The following is a 14,203-nucleotide window of genomic DNA, read 5'->3' on the forward strand; positions in this document are numbered from 1 at the left end:
AGATTTAAAAAAATCTTGAGATTCAACTTCTCTCCTAATGCAGGATTTGAAAAAGGCTTTTTTAAGCTCCTCAGATGCCATTAGTAAGAAGACTTAAAATATCCATGTAATTTTTGAGGAAACATTTTTTTTTTATTGTGAGACCACAGTAGATTGCTTATTTGTCATTTTGAGTTATCAAAACCATGGATCATCTTAATACTTTTAGAGATAACATCTGCTAAAATTTTCTGTTTTCTCATGATCAACGTAGTGATTTGTACCACAATAGAGTACTGTGCTAAACTGCTGCAGTGAAAAATCTGTCAGCTTTTCCATTATCACGTCCTTTTTGGAGAGAATCCTAATTCATTCATTTCAATTCCCATCAGGATAAAACTTGGCTTATAACACATATTATTGGTAGTTTTAAATTCGTTTGCATTTGGAAATGCAAAATATGTCATATTCTCACAGCTCTATTTCTAATCTGTCGCCTCTACAGCAAAATAATTCACTATCCTGAATGCTGGAAAATAAAACTATTCAGGACTAGACTGTTCCTTTCAGCAGAGCCTTGATCCATGAACGATGTGCAATCTGTGCAGCTCGAAGCCATTGTGCCTTTGGGACACTCTGGTGTGTTGTGGGCTTGCATCCCTCTGGTCTACACCAACAGCTCATTCTAACTTCCCCTGTAAGAGGTGGTTCCTGTACAGTGTAAAGGAGAGGTCTATCTATTCTCCTTCCCAATTAATCTGAGTGGTGAAAGATGTGATATTTACTATTTCTGCATACCAGAATACAAGATCTAAGTAGTCTGCTCGTTGGTACAAAGGCAAACATTTTATGCACCTAGCTGCTCTGGCAGAGGAACACAACCCCAATGTTATCTTTCCTCTTAAATAATGCAATTAACAATTTTTTAGCTAGTTATATATTTTTTGTATTTGAAGGTATATGTTATAGGGATGAACAAGTAATAAAAATGAAAAATTTCACTGAACGGACTCATAGTGACTAAGTAAAAATTTAGGGTTTGAGCCACTTAAATGTTTTTTCAGTAGCTACAGGTCCAGTTTGAAGTCTTGATGACTACAATGGCTGCTGGTCCAAGCTCCTATAGTCCTTCTATTTATGTAAATTCAGAATCTCAGGCCCAGTGAGTTCAGTTCAGTCCCTGAGCAATGTTTTTTCTGTGGGTTCCTTAAGACTAAAATCAATGCAATCTAAATCAAACATTAATACTGTAACTCAAACTAAACAAGATACATTTACAATGCCTATAACCTCGTATCTCAGGTTAACATTTCTCTTTTGAACCAGGAAAAACAATGCAGAACCAAACATCTGAGTAATGTTGAAGACATTATGCTGTTTAGCCATACCAAACATGCGTTACAAAATATGGCTACAAAACCCACCAACATTAGAAACCTCCTCCCTTCCTATTGGTTTTATGCCTACCTTTATAAAGCTTTTTTGAGAGCTACAGAAGAATGTGTAGAATCATAAGTATCTTCATTGGTATTTCTTGGCAAGATCTGCTTGCAGGCCTACCTGTGCCTTGCAGCAGAGTTGCAGGGAGGCACGTACTACCCGTGGTAGAGAAGGGCTGGGTTAAGGACCACTCAGGCTCGCTGGGCAGACACGATACAGCAGTTCCTTGGACAGCATGGGGTGCTGGTTGGTGTCATGGGGAGGGTGCTATCTGTGATCCTGTAGAGGCTGTGGTGACTGGGGGAGATTTCTGATGGCTGGGAAAAGGTAAACACCCCTGTGTTTAAGAAGGGCTGTAAAGATGATCAGCCTGTTCAGTCTGGCATCAGTCTCTAGGGTGACTGTGGATCAAATCCATCTGGAGGCCGTTTCCAGGCACCTAGAGGAAAAGAATGTAGTTAGGAACAACCATCATGGATTTGCCAGGGATAAGTCGTTCCTAAGCAATTTGATAGCTTTCTATGATGAAATAACTGGCCCTCTTAGTAACTGAGAGAGAACAACAAATGTTGTATGCCTTTACTTTAGAAAGCTTATGTCAAAGTCTGCCATAGCATCCTTATAGCCAAATTAGAGAGATGGGTGGATTACAAGGCAGCTGGAAAACTGGCTTAACCACTAGGCTCAAAGAATCAGTGATTTGAAGTTTAGGTAACTGCTGGTGTAGCTCTTCTGAGGTTGATCCTGGGCTAGCATTGTTTACTGTCTTTATTGACAGCCTGGATGATGGGATGGAACACTCTCAGCAAGTTCATGGCTGCCACCAAACTGGAGGAAACAGCTGACACACTTGAGGGCAAAGCTGCCATTTAGGGGCATCTTGAAAGACTGGAGAAAGGGGCTGATGTACTACATAACATGCATGTGTCTTAACTAGTAGATGCATATACATAGACTTACCTCAGGACAGATATTGTACAGGAAATTTCTATTATTATTCTGCCATATGATTTAATTATGATAAGTGTGTTAAGTGTAGGAACATTATTCCTGTTTAATAGAACTGTTAATCAGTGACTTGGTTCAGATCTGTGAACACCGCTATGCCCTGCCTGGCACTCAAGTTACAAAGCAGAACAACTACCACATAATACATCCTAAAATGTCTGTGTTGCACCCAGGTACAGTCAGATTTGATAGGTTTTCAAATAGCAGTAATGTAAACGTCTTGCCACCAACTTCAGTCATGCCAGGATTTTACTTCTCATGGTACAGTCATGTCAGCTGGATACAGCCTTTGGAGAAAATAGCACAAATTTACCTTACATCACGTTGCTCAAAAGCACAGAAAAAACTTTATCATAAAATGTACATGTATTTCCATATTGTAGAAATGTGTAAACACTGCTACTTGCTCCCTCTTTCATCACATCAAAGCGAAATTCTTCTATTACATTGCTACAAATGTGAAATGAATGGACTTCATTGTTTCAGGTTTATGTTTCTAACTGAAACCAGAATTTAACCCATGATGCTAGAATAATCAAACAGCAAAACAGTCAAAAGACGTTCAGTGATCCTTAACATGTCAAGCAAGCGTGGCTGTAATGTGGAGAATCACAAAGAGGGCAGTAGGTCTTTCTTTTATAAAGTTTATACTCAAGTTCAGTAGGAATTGATAGAAATAATTCCTGGTAGTTGGCATGCATGGGAGGCAACATTAGATACCCTGCTGTGGTGTTACAGCCAGCATATCCCTGTAGCATGAATTTTCATTTGTTCCAAATTAACTTCTGTGACTGTGGAAAGGAACTCCGTAAGGCTCTTGTTGCCAAGAAAATAATACAGTTTTGTGGTGAGGAAATGATTGCTTTGTGTGGCTAGTTCTCTCTAAATCTTCTGAAAAAAAATGGTTTATTTAATTGCAACATATAAAGTGCTCCTTTCTATTTCAGCAAACAAATATGAACTTACTGTTCTGGCCTTCTTTAAACTTACTATCTTGTATGCTTTTCCAGAAAGATACCAGTCTCTAATCCTATCACTAGGATTATTCGATTTTCTGCATATTGGCTTTTTGAACAGAAGTAGGCTATGAGCATTTTGCATTAACATAGACTTAGATTATAGTAAACCTTTATCTATAATGACAAACATCTCATCTTAGGTGTTTTCAACTAAGATTTAATCAATTATAACCATTTTTTCCTGTGGTTGGTGTTCATTAATGGAGCGGATAATTTCTAAACTCCAGTCTGCTGAAGGTAATGAAGTTAGATCAATAGAGTTGTGTTTAATGGCTTGTGTTATGCAGCTCATCTAAACGAGCTTTAAACGTACATCTTCATAAGGTCTGCATTACTCAACTCGTTGACCAGAGTGTGGTGATGAGCTAATGCTGTTATTTTTAGTTCCTGCAGGTTTTATCCAAGACGTTTTGGAGATAAAGAGCTGGAAGGAATGACTGCACTGAATGGGGAAGCAGGGTGCATTATGAATGACTTTTCTGTTTTTCAGGAATGAAAGTTAGTGTTGAGTAGTGTTGTAACTGCAATTTCGTCACATTAACGACTCCAGTTTATAGCTTTGGGCATGTGTCCGTTTTCACATTTTCATAGTCTGTGTCCATTGGCTGAAGGAGCAAAGAAACTGCGCTACCGAGTGAGACTGTGTGCTGTCCTGTGTCTAACTATGGTCAGCACTAGGGGAAGATGCAAAAAGCTGTACAGGAGCTAGTTGCAGGTCACATATAGTTCTCAGCCTGATCCCTGATCCCTCAATTTAAGACCATAACCATGAAGTTTTCTTACTTCTAGCTGTTTGTTACATATTGACCATTATAATCCTGATCACACTAGTTTGTAGACATGGTTAGGATTACTAGGAGGTAGAATTAAAGTGCCTGTACTGTAACTCTTTTGTTCATTTCCTTTCTAAGAAAAGCAGTATAAGTATTTTCAGTCTCCATTTGTAAAACTCCTTCTTTCTTTTTCTTTCTTTCATTCTTCTCTGAATTTCCTGTAAATCTGCAGTGGTCTTGAGACACTGTGTATGATCAGATGCACACCCAACACAGAGAAAAGGCTATTTCTGTGGCTTATCTAACAGCCTTCTGGCATGTTTGGTGATTTTCTCTAGCCCTTTCCTCACACCACCTGCCAGTTTTTCTGTTTTCTTGAGAAGAGGTGCAAATTATATAGAAGCTTACCATAAAAGTAACTTTTGCCTTTGTTGCCTTGATTACCGTTGTGCTATAAGAGTACCTATTCATCTAATTTGTTTAGAATTCCTTAAACTTCCCCATCACCTTCTCTGAACTTCATAAATTGTAACTTGTGTTTCCAAAATGTAAAATCTGTGTCATTTTTAGGTTGACCGCAGAGTCATGAAGGAATACTGAGTTTTAGCACAGTGCTTTGGATTCTTATGTGCAAGGTACCACACAGAGAAAATGGATAATGATAATGTTATAAAAATAATTAGCTGTGTTCCATTTCTGGTTGGAATTTTTTAACTCAGAGGAGATTGTGACTGGTCCAAAGGAAGCCTGGTTTCCTAACATTGTCTTTGCTTTTGCTAGCCTTGTGCTTATAAAGACATTTGAAATTTACATTAAGAACCTGGTTGAGTGCCTCTGAATGAATCTTGTTGGCTCAGGTCCAAACTGTTTTAGCTAATTAGAAAAGTAAATATGGGGGCCCACAGGATATTTTCAAAAGCACAAAGGACAGTTAGATAACCAGCTCCCAGGACAAATCTAAGGCTCTCTGCAATCTGAGACATTAAAAAAGCCCCATACGTACAATACTTTTCACAATCTGGAAGTGGTCCATAGGTACCGGCGTATTTTCACAAGCTAAATCTCAAAAACCATCTAATTAAAAAAAATAAAAAAAATAAGAACTTGCTGGAGCAGTAGATTGTGTCAAGATACAAGATTCAGAATTACAGCACAGGAAATGGCAGCAGATTATGAAAGATCTTTGGTCTGGAATGACATAGCAAAAATCTCTATGCAGCTGGTTAAGGGGCAAGTGCCTGAATTTCTCCAGACCACCTGTGTTGACTTATGTTGAACATTTCCAGCTGATGAGAACAAGTCAGTGTAAGACAGTGACTTTGATTTTTCTTTCAATAAACAGTAGGAAGTGCTAGTAATTGTCAGTTGGTGTTTCTTAAGCTGGTATTCTATAGCATCAGTCCAGCAAAACCATTTTCCTTGGATATGTCTAGAAAGCAGAGTGGAGCTTTCTAGAAATGCCCAGTCTCATGCTGGCCTGTGCTTGTGTGCAAATTCTGTACAGTGCACCAAGCTGAGAGATATTTGGTGATGTCTGACTGTGCTATCATCCTGTAGGCATGACCTTGCTTCCAAGCTAATAAAAGAAGACAAGTTAACACAGAGGCAGCATTTTGATACCATCTTGATACTGCTCTGGTTCCCTTGCTTACTTAGCTATGCTGCTGCCTCCGTGTTCACAGTCTTTGGAGTGCATGGTATAAATATTTCTGAAGAGTAGATAGAATTTATACATTTATCCTCTTATTCATTAATATGGTTGCCAACATGATAAAAAAAATATTTTATCTTTACCAGAATAACCTATTTGATTTGATTCAACTTTCTTCTATTCTGGTCTTATATCATGTACAAATCCAAATCAAATTACATGTGTTTGTAATAATCTGCATAATAAAACGCCCACGTTTATGTTAGTGTCATTGAAATCAACATCTTCCACTTCTAAGATCCATAAATTTAGATGTGAAACTGCATTGATGTTAAAATATGACAATTAACTCCTTTATTGCATTCTAATGTACAAACAGCAATTCCCTGCAGAAATCCCAATATAACTAGATTTTGAAAATATTTCTTTAAAAATTAAAAATCTTTTTACCTGGTTCTTTCATTACATAAAAAGAACTGAAAGGGAAACTTGGACAAAAATTGTCTGATTTCAGGAAATGTTTCGTGTAACATTGTAAAAAAAAATAATTAAAATATCAATAAAACATGGAATGGCCTTGCTTATATGACCAAAATTGTAAAGCTGTGTTCAAGGAGTTGCCATTTGCCACAGTGTCTATGATTTATCAATAATTTTGTTGTAATTGTTAGCAGAATAACTGCATTGCTTGAGCACTCAGACATCCTGACAACATACGATCTCTTCTGTGTAAACAGTGTAAATAAAATGGAAGGTAATCTTTGTCTCTAAATAATCTTAACAGGCAAGACAGAAAAAGGATAGCAGAAAATAAACAGAATTATAGTGAGAGAAAGTGACTTATCTGTGGCCCCATCACACATAAGTGAGAAGGCTGAAAACAGAAGGCCAGTCTGTCAAGCCTCAGCCAGCTGAGTTCAGTGGCTTGTTTGTTAGTCTAATCTGCCTCTCACATACCTCTTGATGCCACCTAACTGCAATATCCACTGATCAAAATTTAAGAGATCAATTTTAAAGGCTGTTTTTAATACTTGTGGTTGGACAGAAAACCTTCCAAATGCACAGAACTGTGGTAATGAGTCACTAATACACAGACTCACAGAAAAACATTTTTCAGAGGTCATGTGCTGTCACTGATTTACTCATGATGGTATCAAGCTTCATGTTGAGTTTATGCTTCCTTTGAATGTCTACTTTGACCATATCCTGTGTGACACAGGGTGTTGGTCTGCTTGATGGTGGTGTTTGTTGGCTGACCTCAAAAGTATTGCTGGGTGTGTATTACTACAATACTTATGCTTTATTCTAAATGAGGAAGCCATTCAATTTCCCTCTTTTTATTGATAAACAAAGTAATAGAAATGTGTTAGGCTGGAAAAGGCTTTTAGGCTGGCAAGACTTTTATCCAAAGGGACTTGCCTCAAAATAGACCACAGATTCAGGGACTGATGCATCAATTTGGTGCAGTTGTCTGCCTAAAGTAATTAGAGAACAAGGGAAACTAAATGTAGTCCTGGGTGAAGGACTACCTCAGTGAAGGGTGAATGAGAGAGAGGGAAGCTTATTTTGAGCAGATGATTAGGTGGAAATCCAGACTTTAAAATTTATACGTGGGAAACCCTTCGTAGCAGCTTCTGAGAAATTTGTCTATGTTCTTTGTATTCATTATTTATAAAAAAGTATGAGACCGTGGAAATAATCTGAGTCACGTATTGCATTTCTTTTTCAAATGGAAACAAGATGGCTTGGGTATTGGCTAAAATTTGAAGTTTTTTGTGGCTGAAGCAGATTAAAGGGTTTTAAAGTATGGGACCCAAAGGACACTGTCGTACGAGGATAGGCCAAAAAATTGTTTGAGGGTCTCAGAAGAAATGACTACAAGTCCCTACACCAAATTATGGCATGACTTAAAGCAGAAAAGATAATGAGTCAGGAGTCTTGGATAGACACATTGTTGCTCTTCCTTAGGGGGAGTTTCCTGCAGGTTAGACTGTACTGGGAGGGATGGGGAGTGGGTTGAAAAGGTCATGAGAGAAGAACATCAAAAGTAAACAGGGTTGAGTGCTGCACCCGTGAAAGTGCATGCACAGACTGCATGAGACTGACAACATCCCTGGGAATTCAGAGTGCTGTGGAGTAGCAGGAGATAAGGAACCTTTCAGAAATTAAATTGCACAAGGACTGGGCTTTTTTTGACCTTAGCATATAGAGTATGTCACACCACTTTGTCTTTGTAGACCCATATTTTAAAGTTATACTCCATGCATTTTTTAATAAAAGAAACATTATATGTTGTTGTGACACAACAGAGTGACCACTATCATTGCAAAACACTACCTGTGTGAGGTGGATATGGGAATGAAAGCCTATACATCATCTAACCAGTTAGAATTTGGTATGAGGAAAATAAATGTGTTTCTCAAATGAATACCTTGAAAATAGGCATACATGTAAATGTGAAAAGAAGCATAAAGGTATTATGGACACCATTTCCCTTTTGGAGAAAAACATTGCATGTAAAATGCGACTGCCAACTCAGAGGATTTTCTATTTAGCTTCTGCCTACAAATACTGACATATTAATTGAATTTTTCATCAGGAAGTTGTTCCAGTCTCCTCATTCACCTAGTTACAATCCATCTGATGCAGTGGTTGCTATGGTAACAGCTGTTTCAACATTTTAACCTATATAAATACTGCTGGATATAGACTTCTTTGGTAACACAGTTAACTGGTGTAACTGTTACTCCTCAGAAGAAAATTACTGTCAATATTAATAATCAGATCAAACAAATTTGCAAGAATTTGCTTGCAAGCCAGGGAGAGGCTGGTTGTATAAAGCAAGGATGACACCTGCTGGCTCTTTCTCTCGCACACAAATGTATTTTCTGCATGTGGGACACGTCCAATTTTATTTGAAATAGCCTTTTTAATTCTCTCCTCATCAGGAGAGTTTTGATTTTCTAGTATCATCCCCTATTTCTTATTTTATCCTTTTTCCTGCAGGTTGTGAACAAGTCTTCTATAGGGCTTTCAGCTCATATTACAAAATGTAAGCATATCCTTAGTAAAAACATGCTCAGGATTGGGGCTTCCAATTCTAACTTCCCAAATTGCTCATTCATAAAGCTTGACATTTAGGATGAAATCACTAGCACAGATTGGCTAGTCGGGCATGCTGGTGGACTCTGTGATTAAGGTGAATAAGGCTTTTTATATTCCTTTTAAAATAGCCTTTGCAATTTTTTGAGGCAGGGAATGAATGACTATGTAACAAATAATCTCTTCCAGGCAGAGCTTATGTCTTATTAAGCACCATGCATATGGCCAGTGCTTAAAAACACCATAAATAAATCCAGCAATAGGACATGCATAAATCCTGTATGATGCCTATTCACCCGACACTAGCAAGGGCACAACAAAATCATGGGGGAACTGCAGGTGCACTGCAGCACTGGTAATTCCTGAAAGCATTGTGCCTGTCAGCTCTCAAGGGCAGATGGAAAGTCTCAGTGTCATGGAAAGGATTTCTCCAATGACAAGTAGTTTGTATGTCTCCTTTGTGGGGGTATAGCATAAACTCCCTCTCTTTAGTTTGGTAGCTAATGTGAGAGAAAGAGAGCAGAGCTTTAACTGCCCTCCCTTCTGCTCCACTTTCTTTTGAAAAGTGTTCTGCTGCTGGCATTATTAACTCTGAAACTCCCTATACAGCTGTGGACTGCAAGGACTGGCTCTCCTATGCAACCATGGAAGAGGCACAAAGGTTTCCTTGTGACCACTCGTTCTTTTTGTGTCCCCACAAAAGGCCAGTCACAATGTAGTATGCTGTTAATAGCTGAAGCACAAGATGTGGTAATGTAAATGAAGCCTGAGCAGCTGAAGCTAAGGTTTGGGGGAAAGTGGGGCCTAAATGACTGTGCTTTATCTTTCTTATTGAGTCACTGCCACATGACTCTTTTGGCTTAATCCCTTCGTAGCATTCTGTGCAGAGGCACTCCGTTCAGATGTTTAAACACAAATTCATTATGTGCCTTGTATGCTCAGATGTCCTTGCATGTGAATATGACTTTGTTATTACTCTGTGCTTGAGTATCTATTTCACCTGCCCATGTGAACACTGAGGTATTTTGGCAAAGTGCTTCATTGCGGGGCTGTACTTTCCCGCTCCTTGAGCTAACGTTATGCTCTTCTCATTAACATGTGTGAAACTACACTTTTTGCTTTAATATGGGGTTATTAAGGATCTGCGAAATGTCAATGTGGAAGCAAAGAAACAGCATCATTGAAGCTGTGCATGCAGTATTGATGGAGCTCTGGCTTTTCAAAGAGACGAGAGGTGCAGGGGGGCTGCGCTGAGAAGTGTGTGCATGATGTGAATGTCCCTTCTGTTTGTTAGCTCTGCAGCGGTGTCAAAGAAGCTCCTATCTGTGACAGGCAAACCTGACAGACAGCATTGATTTTGCTGGCTTTATTCCTGCCTTATCTTCCATTTGAGGTTCATAGATCCCAGTGTCAGGATAAAGTAGGACTAAGTGAGTGGACTCATGGGTCCTGCTCTTCTTGGGCTCAGGAGTCCAGGATGTGGGTACTACATGTAATTCACATTTTGCTGGCAGGGGCTCTGAGATGAAAGTGAAAGGTGAAATGTTTTTGTTAGGATGGAGGCAAGCCACTGTGAAGAGTTGAACCTATTTCTAGATACAAAATATCTAGAATATATAAATATATATATTTAATTAATTTATATTAATAATAATAAAATAAATATATAATAAATAAATAAATTAATATTATTAATATAAATATAATAAATAAATAAATATATAAATAAATAAAATAAATAATAATAAAAATAAAAAAAATTAAAAAAATAAATTTAATTAAAAAAAAATACAAAATAGGCCCTCCATAGAGTTCCTAATTTCTGTAATTTTCTGTGACAGCTTACCAAGGTGAGGGAACAGTAGTGTTACAGGCTGATGCTATAGAGGCTGAAAAAAGAAGGTAAGAAGAACGTCAGTCTTGGTGCTGTGCAAAAATCCTAGTAAGCTCATCACGTGCCATTGCAGAACTATACTGTTTTAGGACAGCTAACAACCTCACCATGTTGGTTATTATTTTATGGCAAATATTTTCTGTTCCTTACCTGATACATGCTGCCAGCCTGGATGTCTGTGATTCCTAAATTAGAGAACTACTGGACAGAAACATCTGGGGTGATGAGAACCACAGTAGTAGGTTATTATTGTTACAGGAGTATGAACATGTGAGCCTAACATGGTCTTACATCACTGAAATTATAGGCTTCATTGCAAGGAATCATATATAGCAAGGAATAAGTACAGTGGGAAGCATTTTCATCAGCAGCCAGGATGTCCCAGTTGATGGTCCCAGCACCACAGAGTGGCTGAATTTCTAGTGGAAATTGGTTTTCTAAATCCCTCAGATGCCCTTGAAAACCCCACCCAACAAGTTGTCCACACCCCCCCGCCCCGAGAGGAATGTCTCTTGAGAACAATGACATGAGAAAGCCTGTGTATAACTAAATGTAAAGCTGGGGGATCATTCAAGACACAGGAACGTATGGGAGTTCTCTAGTTCCAAGTTTCTGCAGCCTTTGTTCCACTCAGGGACCCTTGAGAACTGGGCTAGAGCAGGCAGAAATACCAACTTTGAAGAAATGAGTCCAGCACTGTGTTCAGCATTAGCAGTTCATAATTAGTAGTTTTGAATTCTGTATCCCAGAGCAGCTCCTACTTGCATGTTTCCGTTTGCACCTCCATGTCAGCACATCCTGTGTTCCTTCACAGAAGTGAATATTTTGAAGCAAGCATTACAGATGCTGATACCTTTCTGTTACAGTAAAGTAGCCATCAAGTTATTGTCTAGAGCGGTTCCTGAATTCACAGCACCACAGAGTGGCTGAAGTTGGGAGGAACCTCTAGATACTGTCTGTCGCCCAAGCCACTGCTCAAAGCAGAGTCAGCTGGAGCAGGCTGCTCAGGCCATGTCCAATCAAGTTTTGAGTATCTCCAAGGATGGAGACTCCATGATCTCTCTGTTCCAGTGTTTGATGACACTCACCACACACACAAAAAGGTTTTCATTGTGTTAGAAATGCAATGTCTTGTATTTCAGTTTGTGCCCCACTGCCTTTTATCCTGCTGCTGGGTACTGCCCAGAAGAGTCTGTCTCTCTCTTTACTCACTGCTGTCAGGTATTTATGCACATTGGTGAGATCCCAATGAGCCGGTTCTTCTCCAGGCTGAGCAGCCTCAGTTCTTGCAGTGTAAAGACTGGGAACTCAGGACATTTGAAATCAATTCTAGAACTGACAACTTGAAGCAAATCAGATGAAATTCTGTGTCCTGTCTCTAGGGTAGAAACACAGAAATCATGACCCAGAAGGAAGATAGGCTAAAGTAGTGTCAAGATACTTTTGTGCTACTTTAACCTTGGATTGCCCTGGGGTCTGGTGGAAGCTCTAGTGTAATCTGTTCAGCTCAAACTGTGGTTCCTCTGCAGTGTCCTGTGGGGATGTGAAATAGGATTGCGTGAAATAGAAATGTCATGGCTGAAATAGCTGTAATGCTGTTCCTCTTGTCCGTGCTCCAAACTGTAGCATGCTTCTTACTGAAGACCTTGAGAAAGGATGTTGGGAACAAGGCTTATTGTGTCCTTTCATAATGCCTCTCCTAAAGAAACCTCACTCAGTGAAGGGATTTTCAGGGCCCCTTTTAAGTCCCCACATTGTTTTGCATGGGTAAGAGTGAAGATGAGGCTTTCTTGTTTAATCCCTCTAAGTCTCAGGTATAAGATGCCTGAGACTTGTCTCTAAATTGTAAGCTTTTTGGATTGGGTTTAGATTTTGGGTTGGGTTTGGACTTTTTTCCATGCATCGGGCCTAGCAGAGAGGAGCCCAGTTTTTTCTGGGGATTCCTACCGGTACTGGAGAGTGAATAATTATGACAAATACTTCAAACCCACAGCACCTGACTTTGTATTGGGTCATTTTACTTTTCAGGAGTAGAAATTGTAGGGGGTGGCAAATGACTCATTTTCACTATGGTGACTTCTGCTTGTGAGGACACCGTCCAGAAATGTCATCACAGTAGCATTGTAAGTCCAGACTTCTGGAAACTTTCCTTTTAAGAGCTCTCTGGTCTTACCAGGGTGGTAATGCTTCCCTCCCCACACTCCTTGTGCCAAGCTGGAGTTGCATCTCATCATCCTGGTAATTTTGATGCAGGTCATCTTGGCAGCTGCTGAGTTAAAGGAGTGATAAGAGAGTTACATAGTCTTGTAGTTTCTTCTCAATGGGATATTTTCTGGTTTTTCTACCAAAGGGCCATTTCTTAAGTTGGTTTACTTTAAACAGAACAGCACAATACCAAAGGCCTTTAAAACTATTGTAAAGTGGTACACTTCAGCACCTGGAGATTGCTTGTATGAGAACTAATTAAGGATCAGTGCACAGACAGTGAGAAAATCAGGATTTGTCCTCGAGCTGGTGACATGCCTTTTCCCCTTCACTTTTTAACAAGAATACAGCTACCGTATTAAATGTTACACTTTCACAGAGTTACTCAATATTTGTCAATATTCCCATTGTTATTCAAATCATATGTCCTACTCATGTATTCATGCAGCAGTTAAAATTGCAATTGCTGGATTATAGCAGACGTTATCATCATAGCTGAATTTTTTACCTTGATTTAACTCAAAAACTTTAATGCTCCATTAATATACGGTACATTGGATATAAGACAGATGATGAGATTTGAATGAGCTCGTATCTCTTGATCTTTTCATCTCTATGCATATGCATGGGATAGAAATGTGGTCTTGAGGGCAACAAAAGTTGGAAAGATAATGGATAGTAAAAGAGTATTTGAAACTATTGATTTAAATATTGGGGAGGGAAAATATTTATAAATGAAGGTATTCATGAAAGCCAGCAGTGTCAAAAAGACAATAAACACTGACGACAAAAGAGAAATAATTGCTAATAAATCAAATTTGGAGTTGAGATTGTGATCTCACAACAAATAATTTCATTAATTTCCAGTTTAATCAGAAGTAATTTTCTTAAATGACACGGCAGATAGGTCTTGGTTCTCCATCTATGAAGGAATTCTCTGTCTTCCCTGAGGATGGAGGAAAAGCTCAAGGAATAAGTTAGTGTCTATGTGAACTAAGACCACTTTGGATTGTTTTTTTTTAAGCCTAACAAATCATGGACAGAATGGGCACATCTGTAAATACTGGTAAAAATACTTCAGCTCTGCAAAACAGAGATGACAAGTGCAGTCTCATCTCTCTGTGATGATTAT

This window comes from Falco rusticolus, chromosome 4, assembly GCF_015220075.1.
Source record: "Falco rusticolus isolate bFalRus1 chromosome 4, bFalRus1.pri, whole genome shotgun sequence".
Lineage (NCBI taxonomy): Eukaryota > Metazoa > Chordata > Aves > Falconiformes > Falconidae > Falco > Falco rusticolus.